The sequence below is a fragment of the Malus sylvestris genome, chromosome 15, assembly GCF_916048215.2.
Source record: "Malus sylvestris chromosome 15, drMalSylv7.2, whole genome shotgun sequence".
Classification (NCBI taxonomy): Eukaryota; Viridiplantae; Streptophyta; class Magnoliopsida; order Rosales; family Rosaceae; genus Malus; species Malus sylvestris.
The window spans coordinates 35,040,243-35,054,926 of record NC_062274.1 but is presented as its reverse complement, the minus strand read 5'-3'; positions in this window follow the sequence as shown (position 1 = coordinate 35,054,926).

The following is a 14,684-nucleotide window of genomic DNA, read 5'->3' as shown; positions in this document are numbered from 1 at the left end:
CTTGTTGCTTCATGTCCACAGCACCAGATGAAGGAGGAGCTTCTTCTTCAATAATTCTACGAAGGGCTTCTACCAATTGAACGCCAAATGTTAGACACCTCAGCGAGATGAGCTTTGGTGGACAAAACACCCATGGCTTCCAAGACCTTAATTGCTAACCGAGCATTGAATGCCCAACAATATGAAGGCATTGGTCAAAGAGACAACCCACGGCAACAACAAGTTAATGAGGTAAGTGCTATTTCCGAACTTCAAAATCAAATGGCTAATCTTACTACTCTTCTTTCACAGGTGGTTGAAAAACCAAAAGAACAAAGTGTAGCTGCTTGTAGTGTGTGCTCAATGAATGGACATCTCACGGATAAGTGCCCTCAATTGATCGAGAACGGAGGGTGGGAATCTGCCAAAGCCGTGGGTTTTGGGAGTCAAAACCAACCAATGAATGATCCGTTCTTAAATACATACAATCCAGGTTGGAGAGATCATCTAAATTTCAAATGGAGGGAGCCCCAACAAACCCAACAACAAAGTGCATTCAGACAGCAACCTCCGGGATTCTATCAAAGGCTGTATGCACCCGCACAACCCCAAACACAACCTGCCCAAAATAACTCAGGTACTTCTTTTGATAATGCTCAAGTTATTCAGTTACTAACTACATTGGCGAAGGGTCAGGAAAATCAAGCCAAAGATATGTACAATTACGCCAAGAAAGTGCAAAATCAAGCTCGAGAGGTGACTGAATTGAAAAGACAAATGTGACAAATGGCAGAGTTCATGGGGCAATTTAGTAGAGAACTAGGTAAGTTACCTAGTTCGATGGATGTGAATCTAAAGGGAGGCTTCAAATCTGCCAAAGCCATCACCTTACGAAGTGGAAAAAAAGCTGGATCTGATCCTAGCCCATCTAAATCCAATCAAAAGGAGGACGAAAAGATGCAATCTGAGGAGAAGGAACAAGGCCTGCTCTCAGCAAGGATTGAACAATCTTTGCCGCAGCCACCTACATACCCTAATTCGACCACCAAAGGTAAGTTGGGTTCAAATTCCATGACTTCTAATTCCATTCCAACCAATGCACCCTTTCCTCGCAGGTTTATGCAATCAAAGAAGGATGAGAGTGACAAAGACATCCTTGACACATTCAGAAAGGTGCAAGTCAACATTCCACTTCTAGATGCAATTAAGTCCTCAAGTATGCTAAGTTTCTGAAGGAGCTGTGCACTACAAGGAAGAGGGCTTCGAACAAAGAGGTGGTAAGGGTAAGTGAGAATATCTCAACTGTGTTGCAACAAAAATTACTTCCTAAGTGCAAAGATCCAGGCGGTTTTACAATTCCTTGTGTTATTGGAAATACTCACTTTGAATCTGCAATGTTAGATCTAGGTGCATCAATAAATGTCAAGCCTTATTCAATATATGAATCTATGAACTTGGGAGAATTAAAAAATGATAGAGTGATTATTCAACTGGGCGATAGATCTAATGCGTATCCAAAAGGTGTTTTGGAAGATGTTTTAGTGTAGGTGAATCACCTAGTCTTTCCGGCGGACTTCTACGTGCTTGAAATGGAAGACTCGAACCATTCCCCTCAATTACCAATATTACTTGGCCGACCATTCATGAAGACTGCCCGTACAAAGATAGATGTATTCAAGGGAACATTGACCATGGAATTTGATGGGGAAGTTATTGATTTCAATATTTCTGATGTTATGAGATATCCTCATAATGGTCACTCTTGTTTCTCTATTGATGTGATTGACTCTTAGGCGCAGGAATTCCTTGATGATTTGAGTGAGGATGCACTTGAAAAGACTCTCACGCAAAGCATTGGACTCAAAAACGAAGGGTTAGCACTTAGGCATGCACACGGCAACAACAAGGAACATCTTGCCGTGCCTATTCAAGAAGAATTGGTGGAGATGGTTGGTTGCGACCCTAGAGTCAAATCCAAGGCATATTGGTAAGTCTCATAACCTAATTTCAATTCCTAATTCGACTAACAAGTTGCTTCCTTCTGTAATCCAGCGCCCTTCCCTAGAGCTTAAACCATTGCCGAGCCATTTGAAATATGTGTTTTTGGGAGAACAACAGACGTTGCCCGTCATCATCTCTTCTTCTCTCACTACACAAGAGGAGGACAGGTTGGTGAGGGTGCTTCGGGAATACAAAACTGCCATTGGGTGGACATTGGCCGATATCAAGGGAATTAGCCCTACCACTTGCATGCATCAAATACTCTTGGAAGAAGGAGCCGAGCCAAACCATCTAGAGAAGCACAATGCCGGCTCAATCCACCCATGATGGACGTTGTGAAGAAGGAAATCATCAAGCTACTAGATTGTGGAGTGATTTACCCAATTTCTGATAGCCATTGGGTTTCGTCGGTCCAAGTTGTTCCTAAGAAGTCCGGAGTCACTGTGGTAAAAAATGAAGATAATGAGCTTGTGCCCACCCAAATCCAAACCGGATGGAGAGCTTGTATTGACTATCAGAAGCTCAACGCTACGACAAGAAAAGATCACTTCCCGCTGCCCTTTATTGATCAAATGCTGGAAAGGTTAGCCGGTCATTCATTTTATTGTTTTCTTGATGGCTATTCGGGTTATAATCAGATTGTGATAGCTCCCGATGACCAAGAAAAGACAACCTTCACATGTCCCTTTGGTACCTTTGCTTATCGACGCATGCCATTTGGGCTATGCAACGCACCAGCCACATTCCAAAGGTGTATGGTAAGTATTTTCTCAGAATTTGTGGAAAAGATCATTGAAATGTTTATGGATGACTTTAGTGTTTTTGGTGACTCATTTGATGCATGCTTGAATAATCTTACTCTGATCTTACAACGATGCATCAAAACTAATCTTGTCTTGAATTGGGAAAAGTGCCATTTTATGGTAAAACAAGGTATAGTTTTAGGGCATATCATATCAGAAAAAGGGATTGAGGTTGATAAATCTAAAATAGATCTTGTACGTCACTTACCCTTTCCCACTTCGGTGAGGGAGGTTCGTTCTTTTCTTGGCTATGCAGGATTTTATAGGAGATTCATCAAGGATTTCTCAAAAATCGCCCAACCCCTTTGCCGTTTACTCAAAAAAGAAGTAGCCTTCGAGTTCAACAAGGAGTGTGAGACTGCTTTCAAAACCCTCAAGGACATGTTGACTTCGGCCCCCATCATCATGCCACTAGATTGGAGCCTTCCATTTGAGCTAATGTGTGATGCATCCGATTATGCCATTGGTGCTGTTGTAGGCCAAAGGAGGAACAAATAGCCCCATGTTATCCACTACGCTTCCCGGACACTAAATGATGCTCAATTGAATTATTCTACCACTGAGAAAGAACTTCTTGCAGTTGTATTTACTTTAGATAAATTTTGTTCATACTTACTTGGCACTAAAGTGATTGTATATTCTGACCATGCAGCGTTGAAGTACCTCCTCACCAAGAAGGAGGCCAAACCAAGGCTGATTCGTTGGATGCTCCTACTTCAAGAGTTCAACATTGAAATACGAGACAAACAGGGGAGTGAAACCGTGGTGGCTGACCACCTCAGCCGTTTGGTGCATGAGGATGACTCCTTACCCATTCTAGAGACCTTCCCTGACGAGCAATTGCTATCCCTAGAGGTAAGTGAGCCCTGGTATGCTGATTTGGTCAATTATTTGGTCACAAAACAAGTTCCTAGCACTCTAAATAAATACAAGCGTGATAAACTCAGAAATGATGCACGATTTTATGTGTGGGATGATCCATATTTGTGGAAGTATTGTCCTGACCAGATTATTCGTAGATGTGTGCACAATTCTGAGTTTAATTCAATTCTTGCATTTTGCCATAGTTATGCATATGAGGGTCATTTTGGCACCCAAAGGACGACCCTTAAGGTTTTAGAGAGTGGTTTCTATTGGCCTACATTGTTTAAGAATGCTAGAACATTTTGTATAACTTGTGATAGATGCCAAAGAATAGGTACAATCGGTGCCAAAGACCAAATGCCGCAAACCCCCATCTTTAATGTGGAGATCTTTGATGTATAGGGTATGGATTTCATGGGACCCTTTCCGCCCTCATATGGTTTTACTTATATTTTGCTAGGCGTTGATTATGTGTCGAAATGGGTGGAAGCCAAGGCCACTCATACTAACGATTCTAGAGTGGTGGCAGATTTTATCAAGGCTAACATCTTTTCCAGATTTGGCATGCCGAGGGTGTTCATAAGTGATGGAGGCTCCCACTTTTACAATCGCACCATTGAGGCACTGTTTAAAAAGTACAATGTGAAGCATCGGGTTTACACACCATACCACCCTCAAACAAGTGGCCAAGTTGAAGTCTCGAATAGAGAAATCAAGCAAATCTTGGAGAAGACTGTTGAGCCAAACTGGAAGGATTGGAGCTTGCGTTTAGATGATGCACTGTGGGCATATCGCACTGCCTACAAAACACCTCTAGGGATGTCTCCATTACGACTAATCTACGACAAGTCGTGTCACCTACCTGTGGAACTGGAGCACAAAGCGCACTGGGCTATGAAAACATTCAATTTGGACTTAGATGCTACTGGAATGAATAGAAAGCTCCAACTGAATGAACTTGAGGAGATACGGAATGAAGCCTATAAGATTGCATAAATTTACAAGGAGAAAACAAAGGCATTTCATGACAAAATGATTCGGGGAAAAACATTCTCAATTGGACAGAAAGTGCTACTATTCAATTCTCGTCTATGATTGTTCCCTGGTAAGTTACGGTCTAAGTGGATTGGGCCATTTGTTGTCACTAATGTTTTTCCCCATGGTGCAGTCCAAGTTAAAAGCTTAAGGAATGGCGACGAATTCAAAGTAAACGGGCATCGCCTGAAGCTATACTATGAGAGTGATCTGGGGCAAATTATGGAAGAAATCCCACTCAGTGCCGTGGGTACTATCCAAGCTTAGAAAGAAGTTTCGTCCGGTTGCAAGACATTAAAGCAAGTGCTTCTAGGGAGGCAACCCATGTTTTGCATTCTTAAAAACCTTCCCTTTTCTGCAATTTTATTTTGCCATGATTGTCATTTTTATTTGTTGCTTGTTTAATTGTTTTTGGTGTGGGTTTATTTTTGAAACATTGACATATATGCAAGGTATTTTACATTAAAATTCTTTGAAAATGAACAGGAGGCAGAAAAATACAAGAGGGACCCTTCACAAAAGCTACTTAGGAGAAGTCTCAGTAGTCGGCGGAGCATCAGCAGTCAGCGGAGCCACAGAAGGAGGAGGTATCAGAGGTTGATCATTTGGAGCTTCATTATGCGATACAGCCCCAGAAGACGAAGGCAAATGCTGTTGGAACAAACCCACAAACCTCTGATGATCAAGTAAAATTTGACTATCAGATTCCTGCATCTGGTCAATCTTCCTCTTCATGTTTGTAGCATAGTTATGTGCAAGCTTGTGCAACTGTTTATTCTCATGCTTGAGCCCTCTAATCTCCTGTTTGATACTCATCACTTCAGCCGCCAATGATTCAACTTGACGGGTTCGAGCAAATAGACGTTGGGCCATATTAGAAACAGAACCAGTACACTGCACACTGAGAGCCAGAGAATCCTTAACAGCCAACTCATCAGACCGGTTGGAAAGTAGTTTGTTATCTTTGGGAGTGACAAGGTTCCGGGCCACCACTGCAGCGGTCATATCATTCTTCATCACCGAATCCCCAATGGTAAGAGGACCAGTAGGGGATATGAAGGATGTGTGCCATATGTTGTCTGGAGAAGACATGGATGCCTCTTCACCAAGGTTCAAGTCAAAACGACGGTCGGAGGGGCCAGACATTTTCAAAGGTGTTGAAGAAAGAAGAGGTCAGACAAATCGAGATCTTAGAAGTGCAATGAAGGGAGTTTCTACGGGTAGAAATTCAAGTGTGCTTAGAAACGAACTGCTTATCCTCTATAAAAATCAGCACTCGACGGGATTTCAGAGATCGAAGAGGCGAGCTCAGAAATTGAAGAGGCCAATTCAAAAATTGAAGAGGCGTTAGCTTTCTCAAAAGCTGGGCTTGCTTAGAAACCACGGGCCATCCTCTATTCCAGATTTGTCCGCACTTGTCACATGCAACCTCTGCACTCGACGGAGCTCAGAAATCAAAGAGGCAAGCTCAGAAATCGAAGAGGCATTTTCTTTTCCAGACGTGTCAGCATCTGTCACATGCATACTCAGCTTGCGAAAATCACTGGCAATTTGTCGAAGCGTCGATTTCAGATATCGAAGAGGCATTTGCTTTTCCAGACGTGTTAGCATCTGTCACATGCACACTCAGCCTTACGAAAATTACGGGCAATCTGTCGAAGATTTTTGGTGACGTAGAAAGCACTTGAAGATTACTATTCAATCATCCAACGGTTGCCGACAAGAGTGAAAGAATAGTACCGGTTATTAATTCATATAAATGTCGACCTTCACCCTCCATTGCAAGGCAGACATACATAACCTTTCTTCATCTCCGAGAATGCATTCCCAACAAAGCCTCTTGAGTCACTCAGTGTTCCTTATTCCCTGGGATACCTCTGCAAACAACCTATCAAAAGCAAAAGTATTTCATATCATGAAGGTTGAAAGCAAGAGTATCTCATATCATACTTTCTCCCTGCCCTTCTCATTGTCGTTATTTTTCACCTGCGGGACAAGGAGAAAGAGAGCAATCAGCCAGCACTTGGTATCAATCTTCCGATCTGGAACTGACTGCCTGGAACCCTTCCGAATTGCTTACCTAGCCTTGCTCTCGAGTACTCATTTTCAACATCTTATGCTTCTTCAAGCTACCACACCTGTCTGGGGAACAGATAAGGGAAGTGAAAATGATACCTCGAAGTATGTGGAGACAATGTGCTAATTCATCCTCAGCTAGGGACAAGGAGAAAGAAAGCAAATGGTCGGCACTTGGAAAGATTGAAGAAAGAAACAGACCATCACCTCTACCTCGTGCCTGCCTGCCGTGCAGAAGAAACAAGCAGAGAAGAATGCAGATTGCACAATGATAGGAGCATATTTATGCGACTTAGTTGGCTTGTTCTTGTGCATTTATGTCGTGTTTCCTTAGTTATTTTAATGTTTAAAGTCATTTTCGTGTGTTTTCAGATTTTATGGACAAAGTAGGCAAGAAGATGCATTTTGGAGCATTTTGGAGCAAAATGGGGCTTGGAATGGATAGCAAATGCATGGGCCAAAGTGGATGGACGAATTTGAGAACTAAAGAGGCCAAGAATATGAAGAATTATGGTCCAAAAGATGAAGAAAACAGCCCAAAAATCTGTCACCCCAACTTGCATTCCTTGCCATGCAAACCACATAGAATTCCCTTTGGATTCCCATGCCATGCTTAATCACTCTTGTCCCCTACATAATTTCTGATTTCATGCTTCAATTCATTTAATTATTACACTCAATTGCTTGATACCTCTTGTTCCCTTCACTCATTAGATTTTAGACAACATTTACATCCATTACATGCACCAATTGATGCTCCATCATTCACATTTGGAATCCAATGCCATGTGCAACACATGTTGTTGCACCTTTGACCCATTTGTTGACACATTTCACTCCCTTTCCATCTCTATGCAATGTACACAATCATTCATGCTCCCTAGCTACAATCACCACTCCATTTTACCCTTCACACTTTGCATCATTACTTCATTTTCACCCTTGGACCATTGCACACCACACACACAAATTGCCATGCATTTCATCCTTAACCTAACCTGATTTTCTAAGGTTTTTGGGGCCTATAAATACATGTTTACACCCCTTGGCCAAAGGACAATCCCCCATATTCATCATTTTATCACAAAAATTCGTCCATACACACCCTAGGAAGCAAAACACCCCAAAAACACAATTCTAGTGCCTAGAAAACATAACAGCCACTCCACCTTCTTCCACCCTCTTTGCCTAGTTCTCCACCACCCTCCAACCATCAAACACTCCTCCACACTCACCCTAAACCCTTCCATACCATTCCCCATCCATTCTACATCATAAAACTACCCAAAATCTGTCCATAACCCAATCTGCCGCAAGCATAGGGAAAGGAGGAATCTTGGATGCACTTGCTACCAAGTTGGAGCATTTTAGGTGTTTTCTTTCCTTTGATTTTAATGTCTAATTTTATGTATCTTTGCTTTGTGAGTATGAGGAACTAAACCCCTCTTAGTTAGGGGGTGATTCGAAACTATGTTCATACTTGCAATATGATTTGATTACATCTAGTTGTGATTCATAAGTTGTGAATTCAATTTACTTATCCGTTCATATAAAAACTAATTTGTGTATGTTGGTTAAGAGTGCACGCTTAATTTTCATGCATGAATTTGACGCTAGAATATAAGGGAGTTTCACCTAATCGTTATAAACTTATATTCACAAGTAGTGAAGGTTGCTAGTCACAATCACGTTAAGTAAACTCTTGGCATAAGTTTCATGCAAATCATAGTAACGAGTGCCTCGTCAATGCTTATGTTTTTCATAGAACTTAATGATTCTTGCTTGTATCTCTATTATGCAATTCATGTAGGGAACTTGTAGGGAATGTTTTGGGTTGTCGTATGCAATCATCCAACCTAATAACTTGTGGAAAAAACTGAGGGTTAATTAGTGCAATCACGGTTAATTTGGGGCGTTGAGTATTCATAGCTTATCGAAAAGCAACTGGAAATCGTTTTGTATGCAAGTGTGACATATGTGGAGAAGAACCACCTAGCTAATTTTCCATCCATAAGTTTCATTCAAATTCACTTACAATCTGTTTTGTTTTACAAAGTTGTTTTGTTTTCAAATTCATTAAAACCAAAATCCCCCTTTTACTTTATTGTTTCAAAGTGTTTAATTTCTGTTTTGGTTGTGTGTTAGAGTGTTTTGATTCACCCAAATTTGTCTAAGAATTTGTTTACTTTGTTCTTGTCTTAATTTAATTATTTTCGTCGAAAATCAACCCCATCTTATTTCTTTGAGTCATATTAATTAGAACTTGTCTTAGATTATGTTTTTAAGTGTTTTAGTTCATTAGAAAACCAAAATTTGTCCAAGTTTGTGTGAGAGTCCCAAAATTGCCAAGATTGTGTTTTTAAGGTAGTTTTGAGTGTTTAGGGGCTGTTTTGAGTCTTTTGGTTTGTTTTAGTGTTTTAAAGTATAGTTTTGCATTCTTTGAGTCTAGTTAGTGTTTTAAACTTTGTTTTTACGTTTTCAAGTCAGTTTCCAAGTGATTTAGCAATCCCTCCTAATCCCTGGCCTAGAACGATCCCTACTTACATACTTTACTACAATTGATAAAAAGAGGGTTTAATTTGTGTGTTTAGTTATTTTTCGCATCAAATTTTGGCGCCGTTGCCGGGGATTAGCAACTTTGCTAATCTCTTGGATTGTTTTCTTTCGAATTATTGTATTTTGTTTAAGTTTCTGTTTAAGTTGCTGATTTGTTTTGTTTTCTTTGTTTTTAGGTACTAGTTTATGACCCGTAGCTCACAACCTGTTCGTGAGCATATCTCCGACTTTGACGGTGATTTTGAGAGGACTTTGAGAAGGAAAAAGAAATTGCAAGAGTCTAATCCTCCTAGTCCTGTGCCTGAATTAGAAGAGCAAGAAGTTGAGGTTGAAGAGAAGCCCACGGCACAAGTGGGTGGAGAAGAGCAAGGTATAGCCATGGACAACCGTACGCTCAAGGAGCTTGCCGCCTCGGGTTTGGATAATGCCGCACCATTGTGTATCCAATATCCCATGGCTGCTCAAGGTAAAACTGAAGAGTTCGAGTTAAAGTCAAGTTTGCTCCACCACATTCCAAAGTTCCATGGGCTGTTCATGGAGGATCCGAACAAACATTTGAAAGAATTTGAAGTGGTGTGCTCAAGTATGAATCCGGTTACCGTTGACGGAAGTATTTTAAAGATGAAGGCTTTTCCATTCTCTTTAATGGACAAAGCCAAGGATTGGTTATACGAGTTGGCTCCCGGTACAGTTACATCTTGGGAGAGTATGAAGAGGGCGTTTCTGGAGAAGTTTTTCCCAACTTCTCGCATCATTCTTCTTCGTAAAAAAATAAGTGGAATTCAACAAGATGAAGGTGAGTCTTTTCCTACATATTATGAGCGATTTAAATCACTTGTTGCTTCTTGTCCACATCATCAGATGAAGGAGGAGTTGCTTTTGCAATACTTCTACGAAGGGCTCCTACCACTTGAACGTCAAATGCTTGATGCTTCGGCGGGTGGAGCATTGGTGGACAAAACGCCCATGGCTGCAAAAATCTTGATTGCTAATAGAGCATTAAACGCTCAACAATACGAAGGTGTAGGCCAAAGAGGACCCCCACGGCAACAAGTGCATGAGGTAAGTTCCGCATCCAATATTCAATCTCAGTTAGCTAATCTTACTTCTATTATTTCACAGATGGCCAAGGGAATGAAGATTCAAGGACCCATGGTGTGTGGCGTATGTTCTATCCAAGGACATGCTTCCGAAAAGTGTCCTCAACTCATCGAGAATGGTGGATGGGAGAGTGCTAATGCCATTGGGTTTCAAAGCCAAAATCAGCCAAGACATGATCCATACTCCAACACGTATAATCCGGGGTGGAGAGACCATCCAAACTTCAAATGGAGAGAGCCACAACAAGCCCAACCACAAGGTGGCTTTAGGCAACAACCCCCGGGTTTCTACAACAACCCATACGCACCCCCTCAAGTCCAACCACAATCTGCCCCAAATAATTCAGGTAATGCTTTGGATAATGATACACTTGTTAAGTTACTAACCACTTTGACTAATGGGCAGGAAAATCAAAACAAAAGAGTGGACCAACTAGAGAAACAAATGGGGCAGATTGCCGACGTTGTTGGGCAGATTAGAGACCAAGGAAGGCTTCCTAGTTCTACCATTCCAAACCCGAAGGGAGGCTTTGAAAGTGCAAAGGCCATACTCTTGAGAAGTGGAAAAGAGATTGGGGCAGGTTCTTCATCAAAAACAGGTCACAAAGAGGATGAAAAACTTCAATTTGAGGAGGAGGAAGCATGCCCACCCACGGCAAAGGTGGACACGCCTATGCCGCAAGTGTCCATGGCCCCTAAACCTTCAAATCTGTCCAATAAGGGTAAGAATGTGTTAAATTCAATTCCTACTAATGTTTTTCCTTTGAATGTCCCCTTTCCTAGCAGATTTTTGCAATCAAAGAACGAAGAGGAGGAAAAAGATGTTCTAGAGACGTTTAGAAAGGTGCAAGTCAACATTTCCCTCCTTGATGCCATAAAGCAAATCCCGAAGTATGCCAAGTGTTTAAAGAAGCTTTGTACAACAAAGAAACATGTCCGGGAGAAAGAGGTGGTACATGTAAGTGAGAATGTCTCCGCCATCTTGCAACATAAACTACCCCCCAAATGCAAAGATCCGGGAAGTTTTACAATTCCGTGTGTCATTGGTAATACCCGTTTCAAATCTGCCATGCTTGATTTAGGTGCTTCTATAAATGTTATGCCATATTCCATTTATGCATCTATGAACTTAGGAGCATTGAAAAATGATGGTGTAATCATACAATTGGCCGATAGATCTAACGCTTATCCAAAGGGAGTTTTGGAAGACGTTTTAGTGCAGGTTGATCATTTAATCTTCCCAGCGGATTTCTATGTTCTCGAAATGGATGAATCAGACCATGCCCCTTCATTGCCCATCCTCCTTGGAAGGCCATTCATGAAAACGGCTCAAACGAAGATTGATGTGGCCAAAGGATTAGTAACTATGGCATTTGGTGGTGACATGATTAGTTTTAAAATTTCTGAATCCATTGAGACTCCTAATGTTGTTCATTCTTGTTGTGCCATTGATAAAATAGAAAATATAGGACCGGACCATTCAGCACTAGGCACAAAGGATGCATCAAGAACCATGCAAGACGAGGGAATTGGAGTGGCGCACAAGGACCATACGGCCACTGCTCTCAAAATGCTCAAATTGGCCGAACGCACCATGGGGAAGAATGTTCACATTGATGCCACTTCATCACAACACATAGGTAAGCCACCTAATCCAAATCCAATTTCCATTAAAGTTGATAGGTGGTTCCCTTCTTTGGTGCAGGTACCCAAGCAAATCCCCGATGGTGGGTGTATGAACATGAACCTTAGGCAACACAACGCACCCATCAACAAACATCACTATCCATTTCCGTTCAAGGATGTAATCTATGAGAACTTTGTTGAGCATGTTGTGGAGGACATTCCCTTGCATGCCGTGGGCTCCAGTGGGGAGTAATTGTGTTCATCGTCCGGCTGGAAGACGTTAAAGCAAGCGCTTTAAGGGAGGCAACCCATTTATTCTGCTTGATTGTCAATTTTATTACTTGTTTAATTATTTTTTGTTGTGATTTTCTATTTTGGAACATTAACAAATATGCAAAGGATTTTAACATTAAACTTCGTGGAAATGAACAACAAACTGGGAAATAAAGAAACATAGCATAATACAAGAGGGAGCCTTCACAAAGGCTGCTTGGGAGAGGTCGCAGTAGTCGGCGGAGTTGCAGTAGTCGGTGGAGTCTCAGCAGTCGGTGGGGCCACGGAAGGAGGAGGTATCGAAGGTTGATCAGTTGGAGCTTCACTACGCGGTGCCGCCCCAGAAGACGAAGGCAGATGCTGTTGGAACAAACCCACAAACCTCCGGTGATCAAGTAAAATCTGACCATCAGTTTCCTGCAGCTGGTCAATTTTCCTCTTCATGTTTGTGGCATAACTGTGTGCAAGCTTATGCAATTGTTTATTTTCATGCTTGAGTCCTCTAATCTCCTCTTTGAGACTCTGTATTTCAGCCACCAATGATTCAATGTGACGGGTTCGAGCAAATAGGCGTTGGGCCATGTTGGACACAGAACCCGCACACTGCACGCTAAGAGCCAGAGACTCCTTAACCGCCAATTCATCAGACCGTCTAGCGAGTAATCTGTTATCTTTGGGGGTGACAAGGTTCCTGGCCATTACCGCAGCGGTCATGTCATTTTTCATCACCGAATCCCCAACGGTGAGCGGACCAGTAGGGGATATGAAGGACAGACGCCATATGTTGTCTGAAGAAGGAGGGGCTGCTTCTTCACCAAGGTTCAAGTCAAAACGACGGTCGGAAGGGCCAGACATTTTTCAGAGGTGTTAAAGAAAGAGGAGATCAGACAAGTCAAGATCGTAAAAGTGCAAAACGGGAGTTTTTACAGACAGAAATTCAAGAGTGCTTTGAACGTCTTGCATACCTCTATAAAAATCAGCACGCGATGGGATTTCAGAGATTGAAGAGGTGAGCTCAGAAATCGAAGAAGCCATTCAGAGATCGAAGAGGCGCCAGCTTTCTCAAAAGTTAGGCTTGCTCACAAACCACCAATTCCAGATACCGAAGAGCGTCAACTGTCTCAGCCTCGTCAGCACCCATCACACGCAACTCAGCTTTGCGAAAATCACGGGCAGTCTGTCGAAGCATCGATTCCAACCATCTGTCTCTCTCAGCCTCGTCAGCACTTGTCACGTGCAATCTCTGCCCTCAACGAAGCTCAGAACTCGAAGCGTAAATTCCGGATATTAAAGAGACCTCTGCTTTATCGAGACGTGTCAGCATCTGTCAATTTGCACATCTGCGTTGCGTAAATCACGCGCAATCTGTCGAAATTTTTTGGAGAAGCGGAATGCACGTGGAAACTACTGTTAAATTATCCCAGGCTTGCCGACACGAGTAATGGAACAATGCCTTCCCAGCCATTAAGAAAATTCTATAAATGTTGAACTTCAAAGTGAAGCAGTCTCACCCAACTTTCAGCCTCACTTAACCCTTCATCCTCTCTGAAATGGCTTTCCAACAAACCCTCTCGAGTCACTCTGTATTTTTCATCCCCTGGGATACCCCTGCAAACAACCCATCCAGAGCACAAGTATTTCATATCATAAGGGTTGAGAGCAAGAGTATCTCATATCATGCTTTCTCCCTGTCATTTCTCCAGCCAGCTCTTGCTCTCGAGTACTCATCATCTTATGCTTTCTCTTTGTCTCTCACTTATAAGGGAAGTGAAGATGATACCTCGAAGCATGTGGAGACAATGTGCTGATTCATCCTTAACTAGGGACAAGGAGAAAGAAAGCAAGAGGTGGGCACTTGGAAAGATTGAAGAAAGAAACAGACCAACACCTCTCCCTCGTGCCTGCCCGTCGTGCAGAAGAAACAAGCAGAGAAGAATGCAGCTTGCACAATCATCCCAGCGGAAGGAGTCTGAGATGAAGAACTAGAGAAGCTGCCACATCTGCTTGGAGAATAAATAAGGAATTGCAACATCGCCAAAGAGAAAAGCTTCGCCGTACAATTCCAATCCAGTTCAAGATCAAAGCTGTGGAAAGTCAACAAGATCAACTATATCCAAAACCAGATTTGCGTTCTTAAACTCTACTCTGTCTGGTTTTTACTTTGCCATAATTGTCATGTTTATTTGTCGTTTATTATTTGCTTGTTTTTGGTGTGAGTATATGCTTGAAACATTGAGGACAATGTTTGATTTAAGTGTGGGGGGGGGGGGGTAACCATTGTTTTGCATGAAATTCGTAGAAATTTATCACCCATTACTTCTAGTGTTGTTCCTTGTTGTTTTAAGTATTTTTAAGCTGTTTTGGAGTGTTT